The following is a 20,063-nucleotide window of genomic DNA, read 5'->3' as shown; positions in this document are numbered from 1 at the left end:
GCTTGACTTCTAATGGATGGGAGAAGCACATGGAATAGTTCTAGAGAGGTGACAAGTGTTAGACGAGGCAAGATCTGCAGTATGCATGATTCAACAGCATGTAGGAAGAATATCCTACCAGGGGTTTTGGTGGAGCTGTGTAGTTAGCATATTTAGATGCAGAACTTCCTGGTATTTGCAAATATCCTTCTGTGTCCTGATTGGCTGAAGTGAAGACTTTCTGCTCTTTGAGCACACTTCCTCCCTGTTTGCCTTTCAGATGAAGAACAGTCATTTAGACTGCTAGAACTCTATCTCTAAAATTGTTTCAATTTTCAGGGGATTTTTGCACCCATTAAAAATAGTGAAATGCTTACCTTTCATTGTCATTTTTTTCCAGCCCCTCCATATGACGTCGCCAAAATGCAGTGTCTGGGCAGTAAATGGCTGGCTACATTCTCCATTTTAAAGCGCTAGTTGGTGAATCCAAAAGTGGATTCACCAGCCTATGTAACACTACCTTAAAGAGAGCAACCAGCGGGCAACCAGTGGAGGGAAGTTATGGAGACTAAAACACATGAATGGCACCTGCCTCATCCTGCCCTCTCTCCCGCCACTCTCTCCCGGGGACAGGAACGTCTTTTTTTCAATGTCTGAAATCCTGGAGCAATGAATAGGCAGACAAGCGTGCAGGCAATGCCAGATTTATTTTCCAAACGTTGTAGCACAAAGCATGCCTCTCTAAACTTGCCCCCCCCCCAAAAAAAATCAGGAACAAGATTAATTTTTAAAATTTACAAGACTCATGATTCAAGAAGGGGGAGCATTCAAAAAGCACTATGCATCTATGAATAGGTGCACAGGCATAGCAATGGAGAAGTACACATTTAAAAAAATAGGTGGGCATCGCAGGACCTTTAAAGCATGAAAAAGGGGGATTGGCTACCTTGCTTGATTGACAGGTGGAAGAGAGTTGCATATAAACCATGTTGCTCTCTTCTTCCATTTCAAGCAGGCAATGTAGATGGTGAGAAGTGCAAAAAGGCAGCAGAGAAGAGCAAGACAGGGAAAAGGTTAAGGAGGGGACAGGAGGCACAGTTATATTTAGCGTTACACTGTTCAGCTGGCGTAACACTATTTTTACAGATGTGCAGAAATGACCTCAATGATTGTTGGTTGGTTGTTTATGAGATTTTTAGGCTGCCCCTCTCCAAGATGATCTGTCCGGCTGTCCGAGTTGGAATCAGGGTGCAATCAGGGTGCAGCCTTGACACAGAGAGAGACACATCGAGCCCTGCCAAACCGAACATGAGCCCTCAATCCCTCCTATCGCTCCTGCTGTGAGGGAGGCAGAGAGAGACACACGGAGAGCTGCCCCAAGCTGCTGACAGAGACACAGGGAGAGCCGCCCCTGCTGGAGGGAGAGAGAGAGACAGAGAGAGCTGACCCAAACTGTACATCAGCCGTGCTTCCCTCCTAAGAACAAGCCCTAATTACCTGCTATGCCTTCTGCTGCGAGGCACACCGAGACATGCAGCGAGAGGGAGTGAGAGTCACAGAGAGAGAGATCTGCATCTCCTGGTGTCCCCTGTGTCCTAGCATCCATTTCATTCCTGCTTGCAATGGGCTTTCTTGCTAGTCAACATATAAAAACTAGCTAATACGAAACATCTAAAACAACTATATACTAAAACAACATTTTAACATTACTGTGATTACTCCGTCTCAAACACAACATAACAACATCAACCAAACCAGAAATACCGAGGCTGATGACACATAGCCTGGCTCAAGATGGGAGCTCTCAATCTGGGCGAAATCCCAGGTGTGGGGCAGACAAGGGTCCCAATATCGATGTTAGAGGTGTGATCCTGGGCTCAACCAAAAGCTTGGTGGAAGAGTTCAATTTTGCAGAACCTCCAGTACTTTATTCTTTAAGTAGCCAGTGTTTTGTTCCTCCAGGTGGCATCTGGAGATCTCCTGCTATTAGAATTGATTTCCAGACAACCAAGATCAGTTCCACCCCCCCAAAAAAAACCCTTGCCCACAAACCCTGCCCTCCCTAAACTCAACCCCCTAAATCTCCAGGTGTTTCCCAACTCAAAGCTGTCAACTCTACCTGTGGTGCATAGGGAAAGAGCAGTTATGTCTTCTCCCGTACCATTGTCTCAACCTGAAACAGCCCTGGGTGTGCCATTTGTCCCATTGGCAGCTCCATGTGAATTGTGATTGGGTAAGCTAGGCTTCCTCAGGGGGGCAACCATCAGGTCAGAAAAATACATGAGGGGGTCATACAAGTTGCTGTCCTTGCTAGGTTTACAAACTCCAGGTGGGGCCTGGAGATCTTCTGGAATTGCAACTGATCTTCACACTACCGATCCCAGTTCCTCTGGAGGAAATGGCTTTGGTAGGTGGAAACTATAATGAGGTATCTATTACATTACTCCTGAACTACTTCCCCTCCCCCACCACCTGCCTTGGGTCAAGGGGTCCTGACATGATGGTATCCGCCACTGCTGTTTGTTAGGGCTTGGGGTAACAGTGATTATGTAAAGCTTTAATCATGTACTTTATTAGCAAACATAGAGGAGCACTTATGACTCCCAGCAGGCACAGACACCAACAAGATTTTTATGGCATGAGCTTTTGAAAGTTGCAGCTCTATCCATTGGTCTGTAAAGTGTTCTACTGCAGAAGAACATGACTATCCTCTAAAGGAGGCAGAGAATGCATTTTTTCCTGTAGCATCCCTTAAATTATTTCATTAGAAGCCTATAGACAGACATCACTAGTGACAAGCTTCTTTAACAAACCAGATTCTTCAAAAACTAATCAAGTTACCGCCCCTGGAGTGGTAGAAGTGTACCACCGTGTTATACACCATCATAATTATGCAAGTCAAGACTGCACAAATAAACTGCTGCCAAGAATGTTGCCTGATCCTGGCATTGCAAAAACAATGTCTTGTAGATGGACAAAAGCCACCAGCCTCACAAAGTACATTTTGGCACCAAAATCCATAGAATTAATACTGGAGGACTTAGAAACTGTACACTTTTTCTTAGTACGATGAGATGTATCCAACATGAGAAACAGGAAATTCTTTCCTGTGATCATTCATTACTTTTCTGTTAACAGGGGGAATTAAAGGAGGACTGCTTGACTTCTACAATGACAAGGAGACCAGTGAAGCAATTGCAACACAATGGTCTCAGTTTGGACAGAGCGTCATCTTATGTTGCTGACACTGCAGCAGTGAATTTTGGGAAACACAAGTCAGTGTTTCAAATACTTCAGCAGCTTAACAAGAGATTGATAGGTGTGGGCTGCAAATGCCATGTACTTCACAAATGGACCCTGAGTTTTAATGTAGGGGAAGAGGGGGGGGGAGAGGACCCTGAGTTTTAATGCAGAAGTCTTTGTCATAAATATATACAGCAAGCTATCATGCTCAGCCAAAAGTGCAGATTCCCTGAGATCCTGCTTTGGTTGTCATTTATGCCAGTTGTTGAATGGGTTCTTCAGTGCTGGCCTGCACTGAGGGTATACTTCCTGTTCTGGATTGAATCCTTCCCACACAACAGGAAGTATACCCTCAGTGCAGGCCAGCACTGAAGAATCAGAGTCATCTCTTCCTCAGTGTTATACGTAATCCCTATACAAATTGAGGGCATTGTTCAATCCCAATGTGAAAAAACTGGAAAGTGCCAAGAACTCCACAAAATCTTGGATGACCTTTGTAAAAACCTTAAGAAGCAAAGCAGAAACAGTTCTATGAAGATCTCCTATGGTCATTCTGATCAGGATCTCTACATCTCAAAGGGCAAAATTCCAAACAGAGGGAGACCAGACATTCTCTAGATGCATTGATTACCCCGAGAGATGGTATAATTTTGATATATCAATTTTCAAAGATATGGCAGTGCTCTCACTTGACAGTCCTATGATGTGGAATCCATTAGACAGTCTTGTTAAAGCCCTTAATTTTGGCCCTGATATAATAGACATTAACAAACTGTTCGATGACTTCTGCATTGTGTCAGAATGCCAAAAAGAGATTTTCTCACAGGAAGAGAAGATAGACCAGAGATGGATAAAGATGATCAGGTACATTCCAGACAGCGGTGTCAGCCATCTGCTGAAGCTGGTCTCTTTTGCATTGTCTATCCCTTTACCCAACGCCTACTGTGAGGTAGTCTTCAGCGGAGTGATGCAGCTCTGGAGCAAGGAAACAAACCAGCTGAGTTATAGCATTGTCAAAGCAGAACTTCACATGAAACTGAATTGCAGGATGCACTGAGAAAAATTCTGTGAGTTTATAAAGTTAAGACCAGAGTTGCTGAAAGCAATAAGAAGCCAAGGTAAATATTGTTTTCCTTCCCAGAAGCAGAAAACAGTGTCACTATGACAGTTTCTCTTGTTTTGTTCACTTGTCATGTGTTGTTTGCTTGTTTTTTTCTGTTAAATGTTTTTAAAAAGTACTTTATCTTAAAGCTTTCTGTTATTTTGTACTGTAAAGAGACTTAGGTCTAAAAGTAACATGGAGGAGGAAAGGTGGGTTTAGAGGAGTGGGGGAAAGGTGGGAATGAGAAGTGATATAACACAGTGTATTTAACTTTGAATTTTGAAATAAGAAGTGACTTCAGAGGAAGAGGTGGGTTTGTGAGAGTGCCCTGAAAGTGACATCACAGAAGGGATGGGATTTTGTGTGGTGTGCTGGAAGTGATGTCATCAGAAAGGGTGGAGCTTGGGAAGTGCCATCACTTGATCATTGACCTGGAAATGACATTATCTACCCTTGTATGGATAAAACACTGCATGAAGGCTTTTGTGCAATTTGTGCTTGCATGTGTGTGTGGCATGTATACACATAAATGTACGTGTGTGTATGTGTATACAGGTGCGTATATATGGACAGGATGGTGTCACACAATGATACTTAATGATCCCACACATATACTTCCCCACTGTGGCGGCATGACGCTTTTTGTGGATCAAATTGGGAAATGTTTTGTTTTTTTGTTTTTGTCAATTATTATTCCAAATATAAACCAACATAGTGACCAAATAGTTCTTTTGCTAACTAGAATTTACAGGTCAGAAAAATAACAAATAGCACAAATTATTTATAATTATTATAACATATTATAAAAGTCAAAAAAGGAAGTGCAGATAGATTGTTTAAAATTGTGTGCTTTATACATTCTGATGACATAAAATGTTATAATCTGATAATCTGTGTTTTACAGTTCAGACCACAACCAGTAACGCATAGCTCACAGCTTAGGGGTTTAACAAAGAACGAGACTGTACCACCTCCTTTAATCAAATAGTTATTACCCGCATCCATAATTGTCAGCCACTACAAAAATTTAAATTTACAGATATAGAATAAAGCATAAAACTCATAAATAAATGCAAATAAAAATCTGACAGTTAAAACTAAGTTTCCCAACTGGGGAAAATGTAAATAAATTCAAAACTGTTTTTTAAAAAAACCTTCAAAGCATAATTTCTCACAGCTCAGGCATGTTCACGGAATACAAATGCTTTTAAAAAGATGCTTAAATCTTGTCATTTATCAAAGCTCCAAATATATAAATTTATAATAACTAAATCATTTATATGATTGGCTGAAGGTATATCGGGGGGGAAGCATTATGTCGATTGTTACTGCTAATTGTTTGTGCCTCTTTAGATTCAACAGAATGGTAGCTATACGTATCACAGAATGCCATGGACAGAGAGCCAGCTTGGTGTAGTGGTTAGGAGCACAGACTTCTAATCTGGTAAAACGGGTTTGATTCCCCACTCCTCCCCCACATTCAGCCAATTGGGTGACTTTGGGCTTGCTACAGCACTGATAAAGCTGCTCTGACCAAACAGTAATATCAGAGTTCTCTCAGCCTCACTTACCTCACAGGGTGTCTGTTGTGGGGAGAGGAATGGGAAGGCGACTGTTAAGCCGCTTTAAGACTATTTCAGGTAGAGAAAAGCAGCATATGAGAACAACCTCCTCCTCCTCCTCCTCCTCTTCTTCTTCTTACCCACTGGGCTTCCAGTCTAGTAGCCCAGCAAACGACTTGGTATTTCTCAGCACAAAGACAGGACACTCACTTGGGGGGAGGACAATGTTCCAGCCTGGACAGAGTCTGCATTTACTTTGTTTATTCCATTGTCAATCCTGTTGAATTCAGATCGCTTTGAACTTGAGTCTTCCTCTCCCCTCCCCCCCCCCATTGAAACAGGAAAGTCTTCTGCATGTGGTTAGGAAGGCTCAGAAGAGGGGGGGGGAGCCAAATGGAGACTCTTTCTCTGTTTTCTTGAAGGGGGAAAGGATCCAAGAAGTCAGAGGAGGGAGGAAAAAATCCTTTCTTTTCTTGAAGGGGGTGGGGGGTGTAAGAGGATTGAAGAAGGCAGTAAAAAAAAATCCAAGACCAACAGAAGTTGAGAGAAATTAGAGGCTTCTCCTTTAAGTCAGGCTTATCACATGACCACCTGTGGCCAATCATAGGTTCCCTACCACGGAGGAGAGCCCAGATTCAAAACAATGTGATTTTAAAATATATTGAGGCTTAAAAGCACTCTAAGATATCGCACAATAAAGGTAGGGTCACTCAGGATCAATCCTTCTTGCTGCAGAAGAAAAATTTAAATCGCCCCAAATCCAAACAGAAATCACATTCTGTGTAGAGAGCAGGGACTGAATCGACCTGGGGTTGGAATAAAAGCTCTGTGCAGTTTACACCCTGCACGAAAATAAGGACCAGGAGGCTATTTGTATTACTGCGCCAAAAAGAACCTTTTTAACACACCAGCACTACATATAGGCTTGTGGGTGGTTCTGACAGGAAACAAGTATCAGCCATGCATTAAGATCAAAAGGGGCAAAGCCCCTTGGCTGTTGCCTAAGCCATTGTTTCGCTGCAATATTTAGGAGGAATTGTAGCTCAGCGGTAGAGCATCTGCTTGGTATACAGAAGGTTCCAGGTTCATCTGCCAGTCTGTCTGCCCAGTGGCATGATGTCACTTCTGGATAAATCCCTAAGTGACACCACAGTTTTCTAGGAATCAAGGGATCACCAGAAACCACAGAGAGACACTAGAGAAACATTTGCCTGAAACACTGGAGAAACACTGTAAGCAATCTTGACCTTGAAGACCAATGGTCTGACTGAGTCTAAGGCAGCTCCAAATGCAGTTTAGAGGTAGTCATACCAAATAGAAAGTTGGTCGTCCCCCCCCCCCCCAATCTCCCACAGACCTGATTAAACTTTGATACATTGTGCTGGGCCAACAAATATAGGACTTAGACTGGAGCATCAAATGAGACATCATTGCAATGTCACAATGCATAATGTCACAATCCAGCCTCTAATTTTATTTTATTTTAATTTTATTATCTGTATAGGAACAACAGCCACAGGCATATCTCACCCGACCCAGAACAGTGGCACTATACAAAACTGGTACACGGACCAGAAATGGAAATGAGCTCTGCTGGGGCAGATGGGAGACAAACCAGTTAAAAACCATTCTAAGGGTGTTCTGGTCCCCTACACTACTTGCTATATCAGTACATCCCAATTCGGAGGCCTGATTTGTAGTAAGCATCTACAACAGTATTGCACCTAAAAAAAGCAGACAGGACATGCACCATCAGTGCTTCATATGTACAGCTAGCTATGTCAATACAAGCCTGTTGCCACAAAGCCCAGAATGAAAGCTTGTGCTTATTTAGGAAGCCGCTAGCCTTGGCAGAAATGCAATGAGTCTTGTGGGCTCTCCCACAAGACTCGTTTGCTAGTAAATGGTGCTAGGGCAAGCTGGTTGGACCAAGAGTCTGATTCAGTACGAGGCAGCTTAATGTGTTCATGTGAGGTCTTTGTGATAACAGGAACTAGTACAAACAACTGGCAGCAACTAATGCAGTTGAGCAACTGTCTATATGCAAGAATAGTCATACTGCTAGACTTCTGCTATAAGATCTACTTGTCCTTAGAGGTTCAATTTTACCACATTACCACTTTGGTAAAAATAAAATTGCAAAGAGAGTCAAAGTTGAAAGCATCATAAAGGTAAAGGAAACCAGGTAAAGGAAACAAGAAACCACTCTTTAAAGTCTCAAAGGTAGACGCCATGGAGAAGTAAACAAAACACACAAACCCAACAAAAATATTGCACCATCTGGCCAGACACACACAACCTGCTGAGTAAAATCTGGATGAAGACACCACTCCTGACTCAGTCAAAAGGGGGTAGTCTAGGAGTGGCAGAACAAGAACTAGCTGCAGCTTGCCTTAGCGACAACTTACACTTTTATGGGCACTACTACTTCTCATGTTCATTGCCCTTTTGGTGATTCAGGAGACTATTGACGTTCAGACACCCCTCCACCCACACAAAGAGCATAAGAACTCAATGAGACCCCTAGGTGCATTTAAACATCCTTTATATTATAGGCATTATGCAGGAGCATTAGTCACTATTTCTGCATTATCTTTAATTAAATTCAAATATTAAGCAGCAATATTTCAGCTGTTTTCATTTATTTTTTATATAGAGCAGCGGGAAAAGCAATTACTCTACATCTCTGATGTGCTAAATTTAATTTTCAAATCACAGTCCTTTTTTCCCCTTTAATTATGAACATCAGCCTTCCTTTCTCCCTGTAACTCCCAGCCAGTTCCTGTTCCTTTTAACTTCAGAGGTAGATGATCACATTTTTTGGCAGGAAATTAAAGGGGGAGGGGGAATCAGGAGGATGTTTGGCTCAAAATCCCATCTAGAGATGGTTAGGAGATTTGTAACTGACAATGCAGTCAAACAACATATCCATTTCCTTCTCAGTAAATGCCTCTGATAGTCATGCTGAAATGTATCTTCTGCCTTAAATCCTCGAATTTTTCCACTGCAGATTTTGAGGTTGAAACCTGGTGAATAGTTGATATTTGATCATGCTGGTATTTGACGTTCTGTATATGATATGTACAGGAAGGCCTGGAGGATCATTGTCCATGGGGTCGCTATGGGTCAGAGACGACTTCACACAACAACAATATGATATATAATATCTGACACTGAAATGTGCTCAAAATAATTTTCTTTCTATTATTATCTGGGAACTTTTTCTCTCTATGAATTTTATGGTCCAATACCTCATGGACTTTGAGCTAAAAACTCTCTAAATATTTTTGCCAGAGGTCCTGTAAGTTGTAGAATTAAAGGCTAATATCTATAACCTGCTGTGTTCTTCCAACAGGCATCTCTTGGATTATAACCCAGAGTCGGGAGCCGAGACTTACCCGGAGCTCCGGTTGCTGCCGCGGAGGAGCGAGCCCGGCAGGAAGAGAAGGCGCGTCTTGGCTGACGCGCCTTCGGATAGCCCGGGGGTGGGGCCGCAGAGGCGTGGCACGCCTCTCGGGTGGGGGGAGGAATGGGCGTCTCCGACGCCTATTTAAGAGGCCAGGCATGCATGCTCGGCCTCTTTCCACTGGCAGCGCAGCGCGGGGAAGCTTCTTCCTCTGTGCTGCTCGAAACTCGAGGCAGGCTTCAAAGGCCAAAGTGTGTGGGTGCGCTCTGGCAGTTAGGGACCTCCTTAATCCGCCACAGGTCAGCAGTAAAAGTCTATACATATAATCTTTGTATGTATAAACACAGAATCAATTAAAAATAATTAATTAATTAAAAAAACATATTAAAAAAACTAGACACTTGATCAGAAGGGGGGGAAATCGGGTTAATTGATTTGGGATAATCAGGGTGTGTGGCGGATTAGGAAGGGGAGGAAAGAGGGGAGCACTTGGTGCTTCTAATTATTGAATAATGGTCCCACGGAAGCAGCAGGCTAAACAATTGGTGCAGGGTGTGGGCGGTGATGCCATGCTGCGGGCTCTTGCGAGTGCCTTGGCTGAAGGGAGGCAGACAGCAGGTCTTGGCTCCAGAACTACCTCCAGGGCCCAAAGAAAGGCAAAGGTCTCTGGGGCAGATAGAGAGCCAGCACTAGCCAGCGAGGTAGTGGAGACTGCCAGTATGCCGGTACTTAGCCGCCCGCCCCAGAGAGCTGCTGCAGCGAGGGCGCTTCAAAGATCAATGGGGACGGGTAGGAGTCAGCAGGATGACCAACCCAGTGGACAGGGCAGGCCTACCTCTGGGGCTTTGGAGCTCTCAGCGGTCACTGAAGTCCGCGGAGCACGACGCCCAGCCACAGCAAGAACAGCCGAGAACCGCATTGCAGCAGCCAACGGACAGGGTAATCAGGCCAGCCCCCAACACCGTGGCCGTAACCGAACCCGTCAGGCCATGTCTGGGGCAGGAGGACGCCGCCCAGCTCAGTCTAGGTCAGCGGGCGTAAGTGAGCTGCCAAGGGCATTGAATTCGGCCCAAAGCCAACAAGGCAGGGTTAGGGGTTCGAGATCACGCTCCAATCGAGGTAGAGTTACTTCTAGTCCTCAAGCCCAAACAGGTAGGCAACGGAAGCGGGGAACAACTGCGGTTAACAGGAGGGTTGGGGCTAACCTCAACATAGGACATGTTGATGGGGGGGATTCAGCCTTATTTTGGCAGGGCTATTCCCAAGCTATTGCACAGCTGACAGGGGCTGCTACAGGTCAAGCCACGATACAAGACGCCAGTGAGGGGAGTACTCCTAGTGAATCTGCGTCAAGTGATGAATGCAATGATGATGGTTCCAGTGCACATATTAGGCCAAAGAAGAAACGCTGGGCGTGTCATCATAGGAGAACATGCATCTCACACTGCGATCACATGTCTGGTGAGTCAACTTCGGATGAGGATGGAGGGGACGACCAAGGGGAGAGGGAGTATTGGTTGGAGGGTTCCTTTATCCCTGGCCTTCCTCCTTGGCTCTACCGTCGCCGGATGGAGGCGAAGCAGAGATTGGATGAGGGTGACATTACCGGGGAAGCGTTCGACCCGCCAGGTCAATACAAGGATGGCGACGCTCCACCGGGTTTACATATGACAAGCAAGGTACATAATAAAATTCTGGACGGATATATTTGTGGATATATTTGCCCTGGTGCCAATGGATGACGAAGGGGGCAATACAGGAGACCGCCCTAAAAAACGTAAGAAGGAAAAAATTACATGTGAGCGCACCTTCCAAAACTGGATAAGGGGGTATGCCGAATTCATGGCTGTGGTTTTAGCGGCTTACCCGGAGAGAGGGAGGCACCTTAGCCGCCACTTATCAAATGTATTGGAGGCCAGGGAGTGCGCTGGAGATGATGCAGCTCTATCTTATGATAAAAAATTTAGGGAGCTGGCTTCGCATAACTCATTGACCCGATGGGATATTATTCACCAAGCCACTTGGCTTTTAAAGGTGGGACCCGGTATGAGGCAACAACATGATTCTGATAAAAAGGGAGCGTATAACAGAAGAAGCAGCATCCTTTACTGCTGGGATTTTAACAAAAAAGGGTGCAAGCGGCGGCAATGCCGCTTTGAACATGCATGTGAGGCATGTGGAGGATATCACTCCAAAGCTACATGTCGAAAAGGGAATAGTTCCCAGAACCCCTTTCGGGGTTCCCGATCCTCCTTCAAAAAAGAGGGAGGGTCGGGGTCCAACAGTTTCAACGCCAACTAAAGAAAAAAAATAAAGGGGCGAGTTTAGATTTAATTAGTTTAGCACCAACACCGGTTAAGTTACCAGTTTTATTAGAGGTTCTTAAATCTTATCCTGATCTAGCTTCAGCAGCTTATTTGGCCGCTAGCTTTACAGAGGGTTTCCGCATCCCATTTACGGGATTGCGTACGGCTACAGATTGCCCCAATTTGAAATCAGCAAAAGAGATGCCTGGTATCGTTAGGGAAAAAATAAAGAAGGAATGTGAAGCGGGGCGCATAGCGGGCCCCTTTTCGGTTCCCCCATTTAATAATTTACGCGTCTCCCCATTGGGAGTTGTTCCAAAAAAGGCAGTGGGGCAATTTCGGCTCATACACCACTTGTCTTATCCAAAAGGCTCCTCAGTAAACGATGCCATTGCACCTGAACTCTGTTCGGTAAAATATGCTCCTTTTGACCATGCGGTAAATATAGTTAGGTCGTGTGGAAGAGGAGCACTTATGGCAAAATGCGACATTCAGTCCGCATTTCGTTTATTACCAGTCCATCCGGATGATTTTAACCTATTAGGTTTTAAATTTGATGGACATTGGTACGTCGACAAGGCAATGCCGATGGGCTGCTCGGTAGCTTGTGCGGCATTTGAATCCTTCAGCACATTCTTAGAATGGGCTGTGAAGAGCAAAGGGAAATTTCATCAGGTCACTCACTACCTTGATGATTTCTTTTTTGCGGGCCCCACAGATTCCCCCGCTTGTGCAGAGCGCTTGGCGTCTTTTCAAGAACTAGCGGTCGAGTTGGGTGTACCTTTAGCTCCGGATAAAACAGAGGGTCCTGCGTCCCAGCTGACATATTTGGGCATTCAACTTAATTCAGTGCAGGGGACATCTCACTTACCTGAGGAGAAGCTGGTGGTATTGCGCAGTCTCCTAGCAACCATGATTGCTAGTAAAAAAGCCACATTAAAACAGATGCAAACTTTGCTAGGGCATCTTAATTTTGCCTGCAAAGTGGTATCACCAGGAAGGGCCTTTTGTTCACGGTTAGCCAGAGCTATGGCCGGAATTAGGGCACCGCACCACTTCATTAGGATTAATAAAGGCATCAAAGCAGACCTAAACGTTTGGTTGCAATTTTTAGAAAAATTCAATGGAGTTTCCATTTGGAAATCCATTTTAAATCCAGGCATGGAATTGCAGGTCCATACAGATGCAGCCAGCAGTTTAGGTTTTGGAATATTTTATAGGAATCGTTGGTGTGCCCGCCGTTGGCCGGCCAGTTGGAGCCCTGAGTTACTCAAGGATCTTACTTTCCTTGAATTATTCCCCATAGTGGTTGCTGTCCAATTGTGGCGGGATTTATTTACAAATAAGCAGGTCCTGTTTTGGTGCGACAACCAAGCAGTGGTCACTATTGTGAATAAACAGACATCTCGCTCGGACAGAGTTATGAGAGTGGTGCGCCACCTAGTGCTCATTTGCTTAGAACATAACATTCAATTTAATGCAAAACATATTCCAGGTATGTGTAATCATGTCGCTGATGTACTCTCTCGGTTCCAGAAAGAAAGATTTTTCGACCTGGCCCCCGGGGCGAACAGAGATCCAGAAGCCTTTCCAGACGATCTTTGGAGCCTTGGTGTCGATTAATCCTGGAAGGGGTGATGGGGTCATTGGCGGCGTCTACACAACAAGCGTATAGGAGGGCCTGCAATTCATTTTCTAAATTTGCGTGTGACATGGGTTATTTGCCCCCTTTTCCTTTGAATGAACCCAAGGTGTTACATTATCTGGCTTACCTAAAAATGGGAGGCATGTCACCAAAAACCATGAGAGTACACTTAGCTAGTCTTTCATTTTTCAGTAAAGTTATGGGTCACTGGGATCCGAGCTCTTCATTCTTGGCAAAAAGAGCTGTGGAAGGGTGGAGGAAGTTAGCTCATAGTGCCCCAGACGCCAGGAGGCCCATAACTTTGCAAATGCTTAATGCGTTAATTGGTGCACTTCACAAAGTATGTTTTTCATGCTATGAAGAAGTTTTACTTCATGCAGCATTCACATTGGCCTTTTAAGGAGCCTTCAGATGCTGCGAGTTTCTTGCAGCTTCCAAGTCACAAAAGACAGGAGTAGTCCTGTCAGTTAAGGACATCCAGCTCATCGGGTCGGAATTGCACATTCGGTCAAAGACCGACCAATGGGGGGTGGGTTCTTCAGTTGTTCTAACAGCATCTCTTCATAACTTACCTTGTCCGGTTAGCAGTATGGCCGAATTTTTAGCAATACGGCCTAACATTCCTGGTCCATTATTCATTCATGAAAATGGTTCTTGACTTTCGCGGTATCAATTTACCGCTATCCTTAGATTATGCCTAAAAAACCTGGGTCTTGAGCCAAAATGTTTCTGTATTCATTCATTCTGCATAGGAGCGGCCCCCCAGGCTTTCCATAGTGGGGCATCCCCAGCACAAATTATGGCAGTCGGTCGATGGAAGTCTGCTGCTTATAAGGCATACATACGTCCAGATTAGGTTAATTAACATCTTCTCTCTTTAGTTTCATTTAAAAGGGTACCCTCGATCCTGATCATCGGGCATAGTATCGTCTTCGGGGCCAGTCGTTATGCGGCAAGATCCGGTTGGGGTAAGACCTTGGTCTAGGGCAGCACCTTGAAGTTCGTTGGTCAGGACACCGTGGCATGAAGTGGCCAAGATTGCTGTCAGTCGTGGCTGAAGAAGTTTATTATGCGGGACCTCCTTCTGTTCTACTTATACACTTAGGGGAAAATGACTTGGGGCATGTAAAAGGACTTGAACTGACACGTATGATTTACGATGACCTTTCCGTCTTACGTTTTCGGCTGCCAGGGGCCCAGATCATTTGGTCAGAGTTATTGGAGCGTAGGATTTGGAGGAACGCAGTTGATCCTTCAAAGTTAGACCTATCGAGACGCAGGGTTAGTAAGTCTTTAGCAAAGATATTTTCGGGCTGGGGCATTCCTTTAATAAGGCATCCCGACATTTCCCATCAGATCGAAGCACTTTATCGATCAGATGGGGTGCATCTATCCGATTGGGGCTATGATCTATGGCTTCACGATGTGAGGTCGGCCCTAGTGGATTGGCTACAGCTTTAGGAGGTTGGCGGGAACAAAAGCTTTAGTGGCTTCCGTTCTATGGCAGATTGGCATGGGGAGAATCCGTTTTTTGGGGGTAGCAGGTTTGCGTACCTGCTTCCCTCAGTATTTGGGGGTCTCTTTAAGAGATCGGCACGTATGCAAGTGGAATGTCAACCCGGCTGGGGAGGCAGGCTCGCATTGCCAGGCGGTCTGGGGAAACAGACAGAGGCTTACGCCCATTGGATCCCTGTTAAGCCGCCTTCCCTGGGTGTGGGTTTCACATGGCAAGGAGCTTTCCATGCTATAGGCTTACGCCTAGGCTGGTTCTCCAGGGCGCCATATGAGACCTTGATTCATCGGTCGGCTGACCGAGTCTTTTAATGGATTCCTCTTCATGCCAAGCCAACTCTCCTTTGCTAGGAGAATAAAGCTGTGGCCTTATTATTCCAAACACTGGTGTGGTGTCTTTTCTTCCTGTGGGCTAAAACTGCCCTCCTGCCAAGCAACAGAAACATGCAACAAAATCTCCAATGATCCTGAGTTGGCCTTCTCCCACTCCTATCCACAGGTGATATATTATATATGTGCATATTAATGGGATAAAACAAAGGTGCAGCTTCAGTTTCTTGTCCATTGGCATCAAAGGACATTTTAAAACACTGGCAGAAATAAAATGTATTTAAAAGAGTTTAAAATATAAGCAGTACAAAAAGAACCTCTTTCAAATCTTTATGGAGCCCAAGGTTTTGACCCATATGCTGCACATTTTATAGATGCTGTTTTCTCCATTTGAAGCAATGCTTTGGGGAAAATGTCCTGCCTCCCTTCCTTCATTGCCTACTTGTGCTAGAAATATTTAGTATGTATACAAGAAGGCAGCCCTTATGCTTAGACATACTTGTCCAGCTAACTTTGACTGGCTGGAGTTCCTCATTGTCTCAGGCAGGAAAAAATCTTTCCCAACACTTACAACCTGTATCCTTTAAAGTGGAGATATTAAGGATAATACCTTCCATAATTTGCTCTACTGCGATTCGCTCTATACTTGGGATACCCTTGTATCTGATCTGGAAACTTCCAACTGGTCCAAAATGCAGCAGAACAGTTCCTTACAGGAACAGGATGGAGAGACCACATTCAACCAGTGCTCTCCCAGCTGCATTGGCTCCAGATTGAGGACCGAGTCTGGTTCAAGGTGTTGGTATTGGTCTTTAAATGGTCTGGAACCTTTGGACCTGTGGGATTGCTTCTTCCCCTATGCTAGTGGTCCCCAACCTTTTTCAGTCTGGGAATCGGCATCAGAACGGAGGGCGATTGCCCGGCTGCGCATGCATCATGTGCGGCTGAAAATGTGCATGTGCTGCAATTTTGTGCATGTGCGCATGCGTGAAAGTGCCATGCATGCGCGTTTTTGGTAGTGCATGTCGCATGTGCGCGTGCGCAGCCCGGCCGCACATACACTATGTGCATGCGCGACCCTGCTTCCCTCTCCACCCCTCCCACAGTAAGAAGCTTGCCGGGCCGCAAGTTTCTTACTGCGGGGGGGGCAAGGAGAGGGAGCCGCAGCCCAGTGCCAGGTTGGGGACCACCACCCTAGTCGTTTACACTTGAGCACACAAAATCTGCTCAAGATTCCTGGCCCCAGAGTAGTGAGACTGGCCTCGACCAGAACCGCCCTGGTGCTGGCCTGGTGGAATAGGGGCGGGGCGACACTGCTGGTTCTTCTGGACCTGTCGGCCGCTTTTGACATCGTGGATCACGAACTGTTGGTCCACCGCCTCGCCGGCATGGAAGCAGTGACGGAATGGTTCGAGCAGAGTCACCTGAAACTCAACCCCTCCAAGACAGAGGTCCTGTGGCTGGGACATAGGGGGCGGGACCAGGAAGCACGCTTACCCACTCTGGCACGGACGCAACTCACCATCGCGTCCCAGGCCAGGAATCTGGGTGTGACCATTGACACCTCCCTGACTTTGGAGATGCAGGTCAAAAAAGTAGCCGGCCAGGCGTTTTTCCACCTTCGCCAAGCCCGACTACTAATGCCCTACCTGTCCCCCGAACACTTAGCCACAGTGATCCATGCAACGGTCACCTCCAGAATAGATTTCTGTAACTCGCTCTATGCGGGCCTTCCCTTGTCCTTGATTCGGAAACTTCAGCTAGTGCAAAACGCAGTTGCTAGGGTCCTCACCAGCACACCTTGGAGGGTCCACATCCAGCCAGTGCTGAGGCAGCTGCATTGGTTGCCAATTGCTGCCTGGATCCAGTTCAAAGTTTTGGTTCTAACCTTCAACTCTTTATGCGAGTTGGGACCCACATACCTGAGGGACCGCCTATCGCCTTATGCTCCTCGCACGGCTTTGCGCTCTGCAGGTGAAAATCTGCTGGTCGTTTCCGGCCCTAGGGAAGCACGCCTGGCCTCGACCAGGGCCAGGGCCTTTTCAGTCCTGGCCCCCACCTGGTGGAATGAGCTCCCAGGAGAGCTGCGGGCCCTGCGGGATCTTTCAACGTTCTGCAGGGCCTGCAAAAGGGAGCTCTTCTGCCAGGTTTATGGTTGAGGCCGGGGCTGACAACATAGATCTACGCCCCCCCCCCCCCTGGGATTTGGGATTGGGACCTGAAGTAAACATCATCAGGACCTCCTCTCCACCCACCAGTAGTGGGAGGGGGGGAATTTGAGTTTCCGATCTTCGCCATGCTGGCAATGTCGGGAATGTTATTATTGTCTTTAATGGGGTTTTAATGGGGATTTTAGGATGCTGTAACCCTCCACGAGCCGCAAGGGAGTGGCAGGAAATAAATCTAATAATAATAATAATATTCTCCTGAGCAAGTTCTAGGTTAAGAAATTCTGAAAATTTGGGATAGAGGGAAGGGTTTGGGAAGGAGGGGGACCTCAGCAGGGCATAATGCCATAAAGCAGTGGTCCCCAACCCCCGGTCTGGGGACCGGTACCAGTCCATGGATCAGTCGGTACCAGGCCACGGCTCCTCCTCATCCTCCTCCCCGGCTGCTGCCTCAAGGGCTGCCCTGCCACTCTGCTGCCGGCTCACCTTTGGTGCTCTCCAGCGGCCGCCATGGCTGGGGCTCCCCCTCAGCGTGGTATTGCGCAGCTGCTGCTGGCAGCGCCCCCAGTGGGTGATGGGAAGTCAGGAGCGCTGGCGGGAAAGCAAGTGGAGCAGGGGCTCAGGCAGTGGTGATGTCCCTCAGCAAGGCCTCAGTAAAAGACCCCCCCCCAGGCCTCAGTAAAATTGTCAAGCGTTGACTGATCCCCGGTGATAAAACAGTTGGGGATCACTGCCATAAAGGACACCCTACAAATAGAGGCTACCCTCCAAAGCAATTACTTTCTCAAAGGGAACTCATATGCATATACACGCAGTTCCAAATAAAGAACAAACCAAAGAGAGTGATTATGGTATTACTGGTGTTTAATGGAAGGCCAGATATACAGTATCTTGACAAATTTTCTTCAGATCTATGATCCAGTGCAAAAATTAAGGAGCTCACCAAATACAATTTTTTCTTGTTATATTAAGCAAATTTAATATTGCCATATTGCTTCGTAGCAATCTCGCATCAAAATGATTCCAAATCTTATGCCATCCTTCCCACAGCAGCCAATGGTTTTAAATTTTGGCTTTCAGTATTTCAAGACCTACATCTTGATAGACATGACATTTGTATTATTCTTTATTTTTGTATTCAGCGTTTGGTAGTCATTTTTGTAACTGCTATTCATGATCAGTAGTAGGTAACAGGTGACATTTGTATTTCCAATCAAAATGGGTCTGATTGTGCAAGAGACTGATTCTTCTGTTGCAAAAACTTGCTCCATCAGTGCTTGACTGGAGTTCTTTACTAACTTACTTTTACCTTAAATGGATTTTAAGCCTTGTAGTTCAGGGGAAACTATTTTTCCTGACCATTGACTATATTTGACACAATACATTTCACACAGTATCAGAGGGACTGTGCATTTGTAAAAGAAATGTGGATAATCAAAGTGACAGGGAAAGAGTGAAAAAATAAAGGTCTCTTGGCACTGGAGCTGAACTATGACAGCAAGGCCCTTCTTGGAAAGCGCTGCAGGCAAACAGCCTACTGACACTTATTTCTGTTCCAAGCATACAGAGAAAACTTAAAGATATGATTGAGAAAGGAGCATGGGACTATTTCATTAGTAACATATTTGATATGTGGAGAACTATAACAGGCACACATCAGGGCAAGATTAGAAACCGTGAATAATGTGGCATAGACTACAAGGTGAGAAACCAAACATGAATGTTGTAAGGAGTAAATACTGGAATCATCAGAAGTATAAATGCTTTGTTTTAGAGAGCCTGCATGTTGTCTGCCTTTTGGATCACTGTTTTTTCTGCAGAGATCCTTTTCCTCAGCAATCAAATAAAAAGATCTTTTGGTTTCTTACTCTTGGTGTTTTCTTTAATTAGAGTGTTGGGAACACCAAATTATCCAACCTGTTATCCAACTAAAACTTCAGTCAACTCATGGACTATTGACATTTCAAATAGCCACATATTCAAAGAAAAATCCCCAAACAAACTTCCATGTAAAATTTTTTTATTACACTATTTTTATAGTGTGGCGATCAAGTTCTGTTCAGCAGGATATATTTTTTAAAATAAACCTTCCCACCCACTCTTCCTAAACATGTTTTTGTCCAAAGCGGCATTGGCTATAGGCCTGCCAGAGCACCAGTCAAAGGGGATTTCGACTGGCAAATGGCTCATCCTTCTCCATGACACTTTAGAGTCCGGTGAGGGTAGGCCAGGCTAGGCCGATCCGATCAGTTTTCTTGCTGTTAAGCAGGATCAAGACCAGCTTAGTACTTGGGTGGACTAGCAAGGAAGTCTCGGTTTGTTACTCAGAGGCTGGCAATGGCAAACCACCTCTGTCGGTCTCTTGCCTTGAAAACCCGCTAAAGCGTCACTGGACGGCACTTTGCACCACCAAGTAGGCGAGTGTTGTTGAAACAAGTCGTTTTTTAAACCGAAACTGTTGTCCCGAAAATGTTCATTACACATAGGAGAAATGTTTTAAATTGCGGCGAACCCAGCGTCAACGTGCACTTCTACCGAAAATCTACAGCATGTGCAGGCATTTCGATGGGAGAACGACACACCGACTCAAGCGGGGAGCCGTGTTGGTCTGAAGCAGAAGAACAAATGTAGAGTCCAGGGGCACCTTTAAGACGAACAAAGTTTAATTCAAGGTATGCGAGAAAGCTCCTACCTTGAATAAAGGTGCCAGTGGATTTTACGCAGAAAACAATTATCCTCGACCTTCCCAAGATGGCGGGTCCCATTGTTCTTATTATTCCCTCCCAAGATGGCGGCGAAGGAACTCTTTA

General features: G+C 45.5%; 1 long non-coding RNA gene across 1 annotated transcript; it reads right to left on the bottom strand.

Moving 5' to 3' along the window:
• Positions 1-725: 725 nt before the first annotated feature.
• LOC143835929 (uncharacterized) lies at positions 726-20,042 on the bottom strand. Its single transcript, XR_013230412.1, has 3 exons — positions 19,946-20,042; positions 4,047-4,197; positions 726-1,393 (listed from the first exon to the last, which is right to left on the bottom strand). It is a non-coding gene; the product is annotated as an uncharacterized LOC143835929 (long non-coding RNA).
• Between the last annotated feature and the right edge of the window lie 21 nt (positions 20,043-20,063).

This window comes from Paroedura picta, chromosome 4 (genome assembly GCF_049243985.1).
Source record: "Paroedura picta isolate Pp20150507F chromosome 4, Ppicta_v3.0, whole genome shotgun sequence".
NCBI classification, from domain to species: domain Eukaryota; kingdom Metazoa; phylum Chordata; class Lepidosauria; order Squamata; family Gekkonidae; genus Paroedura; species Paroedura picta.
Note: the sequence above shows the minus strand (reverse complement) of the source record. Positions and strands in the feature narration are given on the sequence as shown.